The 15,488-nt window shown below is 34.2% G+C and overlaps 1 long non-coding RNA gene across 9 annotated transcripts; it reads right to left on the minus strand.

Annotated features, from left to right (window-relative positions):
- Positions 1-7,740: 7,740 nt before the first annotated feature.
- On the minus strand, positions 7,741-15,245 carry LOC113282449. 9 transcript variants are annotated; one of them, XR_003326939.1, is made up of 11 exons: positions 14,963-15,243; positions 14,689-14,754; positions 13,257-13,347; positions 12,982-13,109; positions 12,804-12,899; positions 11,949-12,079; positions 11,089-11,413; positions 10,211-10,288; positions 9,535-9,672; positions 8,387-8,609; positions 7,741-8,003 (listed from the first exon to the last, which is right to left on the minus strand). It is a non-coding gene; the product is annotated as an uncharacterized LOC113282449 (long non-coding RNA). The 9 variants fall into 9 exon arrangements; XR_003326937.1 differs by having other exon boundaries at positions 11,089-11,389; positions 11,803-12,079; XR_003326936.1 differs by having other exon boundaries at positions 11,803-12,079.
- Positions 15,246-15,488: the final 243 nt, after the last annotated feature.

The following is a 15,488-nucleotide window of genomic DNA, read 5'->3' on the forward strand; positions in this document are numbered from 1 at the left end:
GAGTAAATATACTTTTGAGTGATAGATAAGTTCAAGTCTCCACATACCTTTTAGTCAATGAAGATCCACCAGTTCCTTGAGTAGTCCTTCGTCTTGTATGATGATTGCCATGGAGTCTTGAGCTTAACTACACTTTCTATCCTAATCCAATACCTTAGCTCTAATAGGCTAGTAATCAAGACTTATAGTTTTTATCACTAATATTGACAAACATGCTTGAGATAGCAACGCATGCGAGTTCGACCGAGCAATGCTCTAACATCACTGAGCGTTTCATTCTTATGAGCCAAAAACACCACCCAATTGAATCTGGTGTGATCATCTACCATAACCAAAGCATACTTCTTTCCAGCCACTATTGGTTGTTGAATTGGGCCGAAGAGATCCATATGAATTAAATCAAGTGCAGCTTTAGTGAGAATATCTCGAGATGATTTCTGTGGAACTTTTGTTTGTTTACCCTTTTGACAGGCACCACAGACACCTTCAATCTTAGCATTGATTTTGGGAACACCTCTAACAAGTTCTTTGTTAATGATCTTAGTTAGAAGTCGATAATTGATGTGACCAAAACGCTCATGCCAAAGATGTGTAGATTCCACCTTAGTCAAATTGCAACAATTATTAAACTGAGTATCCAAAAGATAACAATTATTTTTGCCAACAATTATTTTTGCCACGAGATCCCTGAAAAAATTACTTTTCCAGATTTGTTTACAATGTCACATCTATTAGCATTGAAGATAACCTTATGGCCTTTGTCACAGATTTGACTAACAAAAAGAAGACTAGCAGTCATACCTTTAACGTGTACGACATCATGGATTTCAGGAATCCCCTTTTTGCTTATGTAACAACAGCTCCCGTCTCCGAAAGTAACTGGACCTCCATCAAAGTCGTTTGTGTTGACAAACCACGAGAGATCTCCAGTCATATGCCGGCTACATCCACTATAAAGGAACCATTGAAAAGGTGATATTGATTTTAGAGCAAAGGCTCCCATACTAGCACTACCAACCACTTAAGGCTTTCTTGTTAGTATTGAATGTCTTTTGAGAGAAGACAAAAATTGTACAGCTTTCTTGTGAAGATCACTTGCAACTTTTAATCTTTTCTTGAAAGGCAAACATACATGTTGGAAGTGATCATGAGAACCACAAAACAAACATGTACCAACATCTTTATCCTTATTTGAAGAGTTCTGAGCACCAACAGGTTTCACAAAGCCCAAACCTCGCTTATCTCCTGACTTAGAGCAATTCTTCAAAGAATAATTAAAGGAGCTTCCCAAATCCTTTGAAGATTTTTTTTTACAGATTTCAAATCCTTAAGTTTTGCAATTACTGCAGCAAGATCAGATTTGATCTGGATTTGTTCATCCAACTTCTTCTGGAGATCAACAACCTTTTCAGAACGTTCTCTAAGCTCAGATTTTTGATATAAATTTCGCAATGAAGTCCATCAATTTTCCTTATCAGTCGTTATTTCTCTTGACAAAGATTATTGACAAAAAAAATTAACCAGGATACTCAACCTTATTGATGGTTTCTAGAACACGCTCGAAGTTGAACTTATCCTTTCTTGGTGAAGCGGTTTTAGAGACATTATCGTCCATAGTTAGATCGCTACAAACATAGACTTATGAGGTCTTAAACGTGTTTGTATGCTCTGATACCAATTGAAAAAGCAGGGGTCTAACAACCACACCCAATATTTCGTTCGGCAATCTGAATGGACTAACTCCAATATACTTTCAAGAGAATCAACTAGACAGTCAAACTCAATCTTTAGAAAAGTATATCAAAGAGTTATATCTCAATTTCTCAATTATATCCGCAATCAAACAAATAGGAATTTGCGAGCCGATTGAATAAGAGAAATAACTTGGACGGTATCACAAACCAATATCCAAGTGTCAATCAATTAAATCAACAACCCAAAGGCCGGATTCAATAACGGATTGAACTTAACGCACAACCTGTGATATTTCTATTATATAACAAAATATAATGCGGAAAAGAAATAATACAGACACCAGAAAATTTGTTAACGAGGAAACCGCAAATGTAGAAAAACCACGGGACCTAGTCCAGCTTTGAACACCATACTGTATTAAGCCGCTACAGACACTATCCTACTACCAATGAACTTCAGGCTGGAACGTAGTTGAGCCCTAACCATTATCACACTGATCAAGGTACAATTGCGTTCCTTACGTCTCTAAACCCCAGCAGGATTCTACGCACTTGATTCCCTTAGCTGATCTCACCCACAACTATGAGTTGCTACGACCCAAAGTCGAAGACTTGATAAACAAATCTGTCTCACACAAAAAAGTCTATTGGTATAGTTAAATCTGTCTCCCACACAAATACCTATGAGTTTTGTTCCGTCTTATGATAAATTAAGGTGCAAAGGAACCAATTGATAAACCAGACTTATATTCCCGAAGAACAACGAAGTATTATCAATCACCTCATAATAATCTTAATCGTATGGAAGTGAAACAAGATATTGTGGAATCACAAACGATGAGACTAAGATGTTTGTGACTTCTTTTAATCTTACCTATCAGACATAAGTCTCAAGAAGATTTAGAAAAGATAGTACTCAATCATGATAGTATAAGTAAGATCAGAATACACAACTATAGAGAAAATAGTTGGGTCTGGCTTCAGAATCCCAATGAAGTCTTCAAGTCGTTAACCTACGGGGTTTTGGAATATACCTAAGGTTAAAGGAGAATCGACTTTAGTCGAAACTAGTATCACACAAGAGGTGTGGGGATTAGGTTTCTCAGTTGCTAGAGTTCTCCCTTATATAGTCTTCAAATCAGGGTTTGATAACTTTGGAACAAAGCAATCAATATTCACCGTTAGATGAAACCTGATCTAAGAGCCAAGCTAAGTTTTCTTGAAGCCAGAGCAATATATCTCCACCGTTATATGGTCTTAGTTTGTTACACACAAATGAAATGTACCTTCATTTAGATGTAGGTAATCGTACCTAAACGTGTACACTAGGTTGGCTCAACAATAGTTAACCGAAGTTAGCCATGTGAACACTTTCATATCAACCTTATTCATCTTAATCACAACTAGTTCAAATGACTCATATGAAACTGGTTATAGAGTTGTTCAATTGCTATATTCTCATAGAAGTATACAAGAACACAATTGAAACAAAATCGGTTTGATTCACTCGAATCAATTCACGAACATTATAGCCACGGTTTACAAATGCTTGCATCCCTTATTATACAAATGTATTTGTTCATGGCACAACCGATTTTAGAACATAACCCACTCAAGTATGCAAACGGGTACGCATACTTAAGTAGTCGGACTTGGACTGTATCCGAAAGTATGCGAACCGGTACGCATACTGTCACACATCCAAAACATCAGTTGACTTAGTACGCGTACGGGTACGCATACAATAGTTCCAGGACTTCAACTGAGTTCGCCAGTACGCGTACGGGTATGCATACCAAGGTTACCGGACTTTACCTGACCTCGCCAGTACGTATACGGGTATGCATACTATATCGGTCTTGGATCAACATATATGCAAGTACGCATACTAAGTCTATAATCCAATATGGTTAAGTGTTCTAAACTCTATTTTAATCATTGAAACATTCTTAGAGGATGACAATAGTTTTTCACAAACTATTAGCATCAAAGTTATTTTCAAGTTATTGAAATAATCAATCCGAAACATTCCAGGTCTACATCAAATGACTGTCTCACACAAATCATGTAAGATGTTACCAGGCGACTTTCACATGATCATGTTTTTATTTTCTTCAAGAATATAAGATGAACTTGGTTAAAGCGAAAGCTTACCAACACATATTTCGAGAAATAGGTAAGCGAGTTAAACTCAACTCGAAATATCAAATGTGTATAATCGAATACTATATAGCTATACAACTTTTGTCTCAATATAGGAGATAGAATACAAATAGACTTTCTGAGTGATAGATGGGTTTCAATATCCACATACCTTTTGTTGATGAAGTTCCACAAACTCTCCTTAGTAGTTTTTCGTCTTCAATTGATGAACGCCGTGAAGTCTAAAGCTCAACTACATAATCTATCCTAGTCCAAGACATAGCTATAAGTAGACTAGAAATCAATACTTATAGTTTTGATCACTAAACTTGACAAACAAGCTTGAGATAGAAATGCTTGCGAGTTTGACCGAGCAATGCTCTAACAACAGTCCCATCAGAATTCAACTTCACCTCATAGACCCATTTACAACCTAGGATGTTCATATGAGGTTCAGGTAACACATACTCCCATGTGTCATTATCCATTAATGCAGTATTTTATTCTTTCATTGAAGCCATCCACTTAGGACACTTAGATGCAGATTTAAAACTCTTTGGCTCAGAAATATCAATTAACAAAGACGAAGTAAAATCACATGACACAGTATGAGGAGAAGAATAGTTAACAACAAAATCAGTAAACTGTTTAAGCTTAGGGATACCTCTATGAGATCTAGTAACAATTTGATTAGAAGGATAAATTGATTCATAGGGTAGAACAAAAGAAGAGTCTATGAAAACTGATTCAGAAGGTAAATAAGAAGAAGATTCAATTAGAATTGACTCAGAAGATGAATCAGAAGTGGAAGTGATATGAGATTTAAAGTAAAATGAGACTCATCAAATTTAGCATGTCCCGAAATATGCAATTTCCTAGTAAGAGGATCAAAACATTTATATCCTTTATGTAAAGAACTATACCCAAAAAATATGCATTTAACTGATTTCAGAGACAACTTATCAAGTCTAGAATGACCAAGATATGGAAAACAAAAAGTAGCAAACACTTTAAAAGTAGATAAATCAGGATCATTATTAAACAGAACTTGATATGGAGATTTAAAAGATAAAACAGAAAATGGGGTACAATTAATAAAGTAGGTAGTTGTAAGAAAAGCATCATACCAATAAGACTTATGACAAGAAGTTGTTATCAAAAGTGTATTACCCATTTCGGTTGTGTGACGATGTTTTTGCTCAGCTAAACCATTTTTTCTCAGGTGTTCTAGGACAAGAAATCCCGTAACACAATACCAGCAGACTCAAGAAAACTTTTGAACGGTCCTTTAACTAGTTCAGAGGCACCATCAGTTTGAAACTGAAGAACTTTTGTTGAAAACAGATTCTCAGTGAGAATTTTAAAATGTGAGAAGCATTGAATTGCATCGGACTTTAACTTCATTGGATTTAAATCTACTGAAGTCATCAACAAATACAATATAATAGCGAAAACCAATCAATGAATCTACTGGTGCATGACCCCAAATATCAAAATGAATGGGGAATAAAGGTGATAAACCATGAGACTCAAAAGAAGAAAAAGCAATTTCGTGTTTTTTGCTAGCTGGCTAGGATGACACAAATTATCAAAGCTACCATTTGACAAACCAATCTGATTGGTGGACTGTAAATATATAATGTTCTTAGAAGGATGACTTAGACGACTATGCCACAGATTATGAGAAGCAGATAAAGATGTGACAAAAGCACAAGAGCTAGGAGACATTAAAGTAGGCAAATGCGCAGTAAGATAGAGGTTATTAACTACATTTCCATGAGCCAAAAGAGTATCATCATGCATATTTCTAATCTCATAGACAAAAGGATCTAGTACAAAATAACATCAATTATCTTTGGTAAACTGACCAACTGGCAATAAGTTCTATTTCAATTCAAGTACTAATAAAATATTGTTTGATGTAAACCTAATGTCATAGGTTTGTAAGTTTGTATTACCAATATAAGAGATGGGTAAGGACTCACCATTGCCCATAAACAACTTTTTCCTTGCCATTATACGAAGAAGTACTTTGTATAGTAGAAGAATCCCAAGTCATATGAGTTGTAGCCCCTGAATAAGATAACCAATGTGTAGAAGTACTTGAATCAACACAAATGGAAGAAACATTTACTTGAAATCCAGAAAAATCTTGTTTTAGTTGATGACTGAGGTATTTGACAGTTGAGTAGCAACATTAGCAGTAGGAGAAGTTTTTTTTTATGGTGCATATCGAAAAAAGCATCTGCTTGCATAATGACCACTTTTTCCTACAAATATGGCATTTGACCTGAGATAAATCCACAGTTTTTCTTCTATTACCATCTCCAGAGTTATCACCAGAAGTATGTGAATGTAATCTAGACCCAACATGAGAAGTATTATTGTTGAATTGAACTGGTGGCTTAGGTCCTTTATTCTTGTTCTTATTACCACCAAAACCATTTCCATTCTGCATATTTCTACCATAAAAAGCTGATGCATTTTGAGAATCAAATTGACTTGACCGATCATGTTGTTGTTGAGTAATCATTGTCTATTATTCAAGAGTCTAGCCTTAATTTCAGCATATGTATATATAGGGGACTTCTCTATTATATGCAGAAATGACGAAATTGTCATAATCTCTTCCTAATACATTCAAGATACTCATCATAAGATCAGACTCACTTACTATTTCTCCTATAGAAGCTAGTGAGTCAGCAATTGACTTAATTGAATGAAGATAAACAAGAATATACTGATTACCTTGTTTCAGATTATGCAATTGATTACGTAACAAGATTTTCCTAGCAACACACTGACTTTTGAAACTTGTTTCAAGAAAATTTCAGATCTCCCAAGAAGATGAAAGACCAAGAACATCACCTGAAATAGTCGAAGTAAGAGTAGCCTTTAGACAACTTACTAAAAAGCGATCAATCTTCCTCCATAACAACCACCTAGGGTTAGGAATCATTGCTCCATCAAAGATAATTGTAGTAGATGGGTCTTGCACTTCTCCTGTAACATAGCCATATAAATCAGTCGATATCAAGATCGACTCTAACTGATCTCTCCAAAGCAAGAAATTTGTAGAATCTAATTTGTGAGAAACAAAATTAGATATATTGGTAAAAGGTAAAGCAAAAGAGAGAGATTAAGCAGCAGCGGAAGAATTAGGTAAATTTTGATGTGGATTTGACAGGTTTGTGTAGACATAGACGATGAAGAAATGATAAGAATTGATCAAACAATCGACAAGGAAGAAAAAAAAAGATGTAAAGAATGATCAAGACACAAACCAAATATTGATACAAAACCAGATGAAATTATCGTATTGAGAAATATTGAGAAAAATATTGAAAATGGGTGATTAAGATATGATTGATGTTGAAAAGATAATGAAAAAACGGATCAGAAATTTTTTTGATTAATTTTGAGATGGATCATAACCGAATGATACCATGTGAAGAATTCTGGTAAACTAAAACACTGTATTAGTGAAAGGTAAAGTCTTTAAGAGACTGAATAGAAAAGAGAGTTTTATATATAGATAAAAAGGGAAAAATCACAAGTGACAGATGTGTATGTTACAATAAGACTCAAGTCAATAGAATTGACTTGACTGTTCCTAACAAGTCCCATAATCATAGACTCTAAATTCTACGTACCCAAAGCTAGATATTTCCTTTCGGGAAAAATACGGTTTAGTCCAAAAACGCATCAAAAAGTACGGATTAGTCCATACCGAGTTGACTAGCGTCCAAAAGTTATTTAAAATATGGAAAATACACAAATAACCTTCATGATTTACAATTTAGTCCAAATATTAACATTTTAGTCCAAAATGACTCGTGATGATGTCAGTAACTTTAAATAATATAAAAATAATTAAAAAACAATTTATCTTTGGAACTGCTAGTCCAAAAATCGGAAACTTTATATTTTCGAAAAGCTCTTTCCGAGATCTATAAAAAAGAGTACCCTTATAACTATATAATTTTCATTTTAAGTTTTTTTTTACACTGGTGTACAACTACGTACATATCGACAAAAATCCATAAAACTCAACATCAATTATAGCCAGACTACCACTCTAATCTACACATACTGACAAAAATATCAACCACGCCAAGCTCTAATTGGATAATAGCCGAATTTGCAGAGGATGATTTAGCAGTTAACCTGCATCAAGGACAAAACGAGACGATGTGAACTAGAACAAGTCGTTGCGGAATGAAAAATGTCTAGTACTTGCAGATTAAGTAGATCAAAAACATGTATTTCGATAAAATAATGACTTGCTTTCTTAACAGTGACGTTGTATGCTGAAAATTGGAATATCCCGACTATAAGTCAATAACTATCATAACCTAGAGTCTTGTTTGTCAAATAACTGGTACAAAAATGCAGAGATAGTGGACATCTGACAAGGAACACTTGAATAAAAGAACAACATAGTGTACAAAGATTGACTGGAAGAACGCATTCTTTGCACCACTCGGAGCACATTGAGTACGAAATGGTAAATTAATTGCAAACATGGAGCAGAATATGGAGAAACTCACCATCATACCTGATGAACTAACAAGTTCTTAACGTCGAGTAGAGCCAAAAACATCTTGCTTGTCTGAAATAGTAGCTGAATTGATGTAGAAGCATTGTTAGAAGAAACTGGAATACCGAGCCTATACACCTTATCTGATTTAAGAAACTCATTAATTGCATTGAGATGCTCAAGAATCTTTGGGTTACCAGCAAGCATCGATACTATCAGCCCTGGTTTTTTTTCTGCATCCAAAATACCCAAAGTGAAGTAAGTTATATACGCAAGATGTAAGCGGAAGAACCAACTCTTATAATTACAATGTATCAGATTATAATTTATGTAAATCAGTTAATAAGCTTATGGAATGTTTAAGGAAATTATTGTCGATATATAAGATATTAGAAGCTCATCTTGAGTTTGTAACAGACTAATGTGAACTGCATTTTTATCAAATCGTAAAAAACGCAACAGCTAATCCATGAAAATCTGAAATTACAAACTGCCAAACTAATTCAAAGGAAAAGGCCAGGTTAGAGATTTGTAACTTTAACCAAATCCAAACAAAACGACTTTAAGGCTCTATATAAAACGAAATATTAGCCATGAACCATGTGTTTAGTACCCCAGGCCACACAAAATCTTCACGATCGATCAAAAGGTATACAATCATGCATGTGCACATTAACGACCAGCGTGTGTACAATTATGTACACATTAAGAATCAACAGATGTACAATTATGTACACATTAATCAACATGTAACAGTCATGGCACAGTCCATAACGTTGCCAAAAAAAATAGAACACTAGCATAGAAAAGACAAGATTAATGTTCATATACATAAAGTAGAAGCCACTCTCATGTCATAAGATATGGTAACCATTCAATCCCCTCTTTCTTTTAAATGGGTCATAGAGTTATTATCTACGCAGATGGAATCAAGACTACTAATATACGACGACTTTCATTAATCTAAACAAAGAAATTAACCAAGAACTATGGAATTCAATAGAACATATATGATCTTAAACAATAGCCGGTTCATTAAAATCTAATACACTAACACCATATCACTATAAATGAAACAGAAACCCAAACTGACGAAAAATGGTTTGACTGACACTAGCTCAAAATCTGAAAACCCCAAATGTGGGGAAAAAAACTGACCTTTCTTGACCAGAAGTGTCCCAAATCTGAGCTTTGATTACTTTAATTTCAACTTTCAAACTCTGAGTGACCTGTTCTTGTACGTTTCCTTCTTCATTACCTTGGACGCCAACATTCTATGGTACTTCTGTGCACAGCCTGTGAGTAAAAAAAGATTTCATCAAACACAAATTCAAAGGAAAACAAGCAACTATAGTAATACAGTTCTATATTATTAATAATTAGCATGTGTACAACTATGTACACATTAACAATCGACGGGTGTACAACTATGTACACATTAAGAATCAATGTGTATAACTATGTGCACATTAGCAAAGAAACTAATTGATAATCTGCACATAGTTGTTTGTGTACACTAACCTATCTAATGTATTAGTGACATGACCAGCTCAATTAAATTCTCATATAAACTAGTTTTTTGTGTTTGGTGGTGTTGTTGATCAGGATCTACGTTGAATGATGTCATTCAAATACAATAATCTATGAAAAAGGTATACAAAAAGAAAAAAGGATAAGAACTTTTCTATACCCATCAAGTTGATATCCTATAAAACAAGGTAATAATCATAATTAGCCAAAAATATGACTGTAGTATCTTAATTATCCTTATTCCGATCACCAATGAGACATAATGAATGACTTGTAATGATGGAGTTGCAATCTAATAGTTCACCTGAATTCGGCATTCAACCACAACACCACTATATAAATGAGCACGTAATACTACCTTGTAAGGTGCAGCAAGGCTAATCTGGAATAGCAACAAAAATAACGGTCAATAGAGTCATCAGGAAAAGTACACAAAATGAAGAGTCAGATGAAAAAGACAAAGTGAAAGTAGCCCTTGAAGCCCGCGAAACATACTTTATCAAGTAAAATCTAGGGTATGTTATTGAATCTGCAGTTGGTCACTAAACTTGGTCATTGCTTTTACTGGATTTTGATTTTTTGCAGATAGAAAAGTTATACAAGTTAGGTACAAGTCACTGAAGAACAAATCTGTGGTTCTGATTTTGTTAAAAATGGTTAGCTAGGAAAAAAATGACTAAAAAAATTACCCTTATTTATCCAACTCATTAATGCAAACACATAATAACATGAGGTAACATATCTACTATAAGTCATAAAGATCGTTACACACCCATTTCATCGTGAGGAAAATCATATTTGTCATGAGAATAACTAAAACCAGTTCAAGATGCCCACAAATCATATATATAATTCAAATTTGCAAACAGATTCAAGAGGAAGCAAATTATGAACTGTCAATTCAGTTTTCTTCCCACGATGAAGGAACTGACAAGTTTACTTAGGTGCAACAGAGTGTTTTCCGATGTTGCGGTGTATCTTCTTGTACACTGGTTATGTTGCTTAGGTTTCGAGTAATAAAGTTAGTGTTTGGACGCAACCAACACCTAAGAAGATAAAGATTCCAATTAAATATTTCATAGAGACATTTTATTTCATGTGGTAATTATATTGTATGGCGATGACGATAAAAAAAGTAAAGGTGTTTAAAACTCAGAAAGAGGAAAGATAGAGATAACTTACAAGCCAGAGAAATCTGAACCATGGAATCAGCGGATGAAGTAATGTGTTTCTAGAATATCCAGTGTCAGACTTTAAAAGTTGTTTAGAAGTGGTCCAGGAAGTAAGAACAGTCTTCTCACCTGCACTCACTTGATCACTTGCTTCTGCGGTTAACTTATGATAGCATCCAATAAAGCTTGGAGATTGGGGAAGTGGTCCAGGAAGTAAGAACAGTCTTCCTACCTGCACTCACTTGATCACTTGCTTCTGCGGTTAACTTACGACAACAACCAACAAAGCTTGGAGATTGGGACGCACAACCCTGAAAATTTCAACATGTGTACAACTATATACACATTAAAGTCAACAGGTGTACAATCATGTGCACATTAATAATCAACATGAAAATAGCTGAAACGACTGAAGTACTAAATAAAATCAAAAGGCAAACTTGCTTCTTATGAGATTTATCAATAGTCACTATCACCTCCACATAGACATTATTACACTACAAATAAAATTCCAAAGTCATTTATTGATTAAATTCCCTATCCAAATCACAATATCTCACAAATGTTGCTGTCAAATCACATACATTTCAAATCAAAGAATAATTATACTTGAAAAGAAGATACATGATATTGGAACATTCCTAATCAGATCCCATCGGCTTTACACACAAACTTATGACTACTCGAGTAAGATAAAAGAAATATATAGTTAATCCTCAATTACCTGTATGTCGATTTCAGATTCCACAGCTTTTTGGAATTATTTGTCAACTCGCATATGGTCATTTGGCAATTATTAACTTACGACATGTGTTCACGAAGAATGGGTATTATAAAATTATGGAGCAACTGTGCATCTGACCCACTCACCGAAAGTAACTTCTGTTTAACCTTTTGGAAGGAAAATCCTCCTACCAGCTCTGCGTGCACGATATCCTTTACTTCAGTGATCCCATCATTGGTGATCCCATGTGTACTTCAACACTCTTCGTATCAGTCACCTGAATGTGAACAAAATAAGGAAAAAAATAGCTTAAGAACCAAGGAAAATAAGTACAATTCAAAGTACCTGCAAAATTTTGAACAAAAATGATAAAATCATTTTCTAAAATTTTGACTTCAAAACAGTGCACAACAACCTCTATTATGAATGAACTATTGTAATAATAAACAAGAAGTAGCAAATATAAAAAAATCTCAATTCTCCAAGACACTAAGTTTGGATAAGATACAAACATAATTAAAATTAACATGCCAAATCAAATAATTTATAAGTTGTATTTCAACTTGCATTACATGTACTCGTTTTATATTGACAGCATATCGAAAATGAAGAGAACCATTTTGTACATTCCCGACTACGACAACAACTTTTATCTTACATACGTTTTCTATCAACATAAAGAAGTTTAAAACGATATAAATTGATACGAAAATCGCTTCCTTTCTGAACGCCCAAATCTAAGGTGTACAATTATGTTCACATTAACTATTAAGAAGTGTACAACTATATGCACATTAATGATCAACATGTGTAGAACTATGTGCATAATATCAACATGTGTGGAGTTATGTACACATTAAGAGTCAACATGTGTACATAGTTGTACACATGTGTACCAAAAACAGAAATGATCCCCTCTTTCCCTGTCTACCTCAACCATCAAACAACCAAGCAACTGGAAATATAATAGATCAAAATTAAGATTGAGTAGTCCGAGTCACCCGTTTAATTTGATCATAACTAGCCAGTTCAGCAACATTTATAAGCATATCGATCTACGTTAGGCCCAATGCCAGTCCAAAAAGCTTAATTCCTCCCTAAATATTTGGATCAAATTTAGTAAAAGTGAACACTCACATAAAAAGGCACGAGAGATACAGTTATATATTGAAACATAACCTGCTAAAAAATTGTAGAGTAAGCGTTCAACGCTCCAGAAAAACGTCTTGGAGGCGACTACTTTCCTTCCAATTGAAGTTGGACTTTCACAAGACTATTAGGATTGGCAACTGCAATTGCTAGAGCACCTGTTCCATGTCACTAAAGGTAGTCAGTCATTGGTGACCAAAAGCAACTGAAGTTTATATTAGGGTGTGTACCGCCAAGCTAAACTAGTTCCGAACTGAAACACACAACTGTTTGGTTTTGAGCTAAGCCTTATTGGAATTGATTACCTAAAAATTGAAACAGTAATAGACAGTGTGTTCTGAATTAAATTAACTGCTGTACTTGATAAAAACTACAGGTCGACCATCATGAACCCTCCTGTGAATCAAGAAAACAATGTATAATGAGTAATCTGAATGGATGTGAATTATCAGAACAGAGTCAAGCAAAACTCTGGCAATCTAAAACACTAACAAAACAAACTTACTGCTCATGCATTTGGTATTTTCAGATTTAATATTAACAATACACTATGAGTCTCATACAAATTGCATTAAATTTCTGCTTATTTTTTAACTATTCTAATAATTCAGAGCCTACCAAACAGTAAAACTTCAGTTGCTTTTGGTCATTTCCCAACAAATAATCAAGTAGCTGGTGGGGACAAAAATTGAAGTTGTCCGTATGTTGCAGATTAAAGTCACTAAAACTTGAGCGTGTTCTGCAAATGAAGTTTCATTACTTATTAAAGGATCACATTTGAAAAATGACCGTCCACGTATGGAACTATTTGCAAGGCTGGTCTACTCATCTACTGTAATAACATAGTGGATATGCAGTGCAGATTTAAACATCCACGTCCATTCTCACAATTAATTATAAACTCTTCTTTTATCTTTATAGAGAATATATGAGTGTCAGCCTAACAGATAAAATTCTTATAATCTGGGGGTCATTGATTTTTCATGGCAGATACATTTTATAAGTGTAATGCTGCTAAGAAATGAAATGGCAGACATACTTCATTACTCATTAATAGTGACTACCGAGAGAAAGATTCCACGACAAAACGAGTGATGGAAAATTCATAAATATGCTACAGTGAGGCAGGCACATAAACATCCATCATAAAATTGTAAGTAAACAATTGACTATGTTCCATTTTCTTTCATTCTTTGCCCAATCCATAATAATTCCTCTAACTCTAATTTCTCATAGCATTTGAAGTTGAAATAGTTATCAACTTCATTACTCAGAACCATTTGCTCTAACTCTAACTCTAATTTCTCATATTTCATTACTCCATAATATTTCATTACACATAACCATTTCTAAAACCCCAAAACTCTTAATCATAGCATTTGAAGTTGAAATAGTCATCAAAAAACCTCTAACTCTAATTTCTCCAACTAAATTTTTAACTTCCTCTCTGTCTCTAATTGATGCGTGCATACCAATTAAGGTAATATAAGAATCTAAACTGTGAGAATAATTATTCCTCTGTTTGCCAGCCCAATAAAAGAATTTAAGAGCTAATTTTGGTTTTTGTTTAAGCTGAGAGGATATAAGTAGTTGACTGACAAAATTAGGTGATAATTTGATGAGAAACTTTTGCAGTAATCATTTAAATTGCATTCCATTATTGAAGAATCAACTAAAAGATTGAGTATTCTAAAAGGTTCTATGCATCCAGGAGGAGGAAAGGAAGTCGAAACGAACCTTGAATTAGGAGGGAATGTTTTGCTCCAGATAGAGTCAGAGGTTTGAATCGCCCCTTGATCATTCCTACCAAGAAGATTTATCATCATTTAAACCAATTGATAAGGAAAAAATAATTAGAGGATTACAGATCTAACTTCTTCCCATTAATCGAATGACAAACTCGAACTGAAATCAACAAAATTAGGTTTTTGAAATCGTTAAAAATAATCTAAAATCAGTAAAGTAACATCGGCAATTAAATTTGATAAGAACATGTTCTCATCTTTCATACCACTTTCAATTGATGAAATCTTCATACTAATTTGTTGTAATTCATCAATTTTGAGTTAATCTTCGTGAGAAGGAACTGATGATGACGATTTAAATTTTTCAAGATGAATCCAGTAATTGTTTGACCATCGTAATTAGGTTTGAAGATTGAAAACGAGATCAGATTTTGTGTTTTTTTCTTCGCTCGTGAGAGCTGTTTCAGTTTCCATGAAATGAAAATGAAAAAAAAATGGAAACTGAAATACGAAGAAGAACTGGTATTACTTAGCTGGGGGGCATTTTTGCCCTCGGGAAAATTGATTTTGGATTAAATCGTCTAGGAAAGGATTAACCCAGATGAAATTTGGTAAATTTGGATCTCCCAGTAATAGGTTTGAGAGGGCAGGACTAAAGAGTTCAAAGCCCAACATATCTGGGACTAAGTGTTAATTTATACTTTCCTTTATCTAGTCTAGTGGTAAAAGCAATCAGTTTTTTAGTCTCACATCAGTTTTCCAAATGTTTTAACTGTTTTCTTTTCCCGACAC

The sequence above is a fragment of the Papaver somniferum genome, chromosome 5, assembly GCF_003573695.1.
Source record: "Papaver somniferum cultivar HN1 chromosome 5, ASM357369v1, whole genome shotgun sequence".
In the NCBI taxonomy this organism is placed as follows: domain Eukaryota; kingdom Viridiplantae; phylum Streptophyta; class Magnoliopsida; order Ranunculales; family Papaveraceae; genus Papaver; species Papaver somniferum.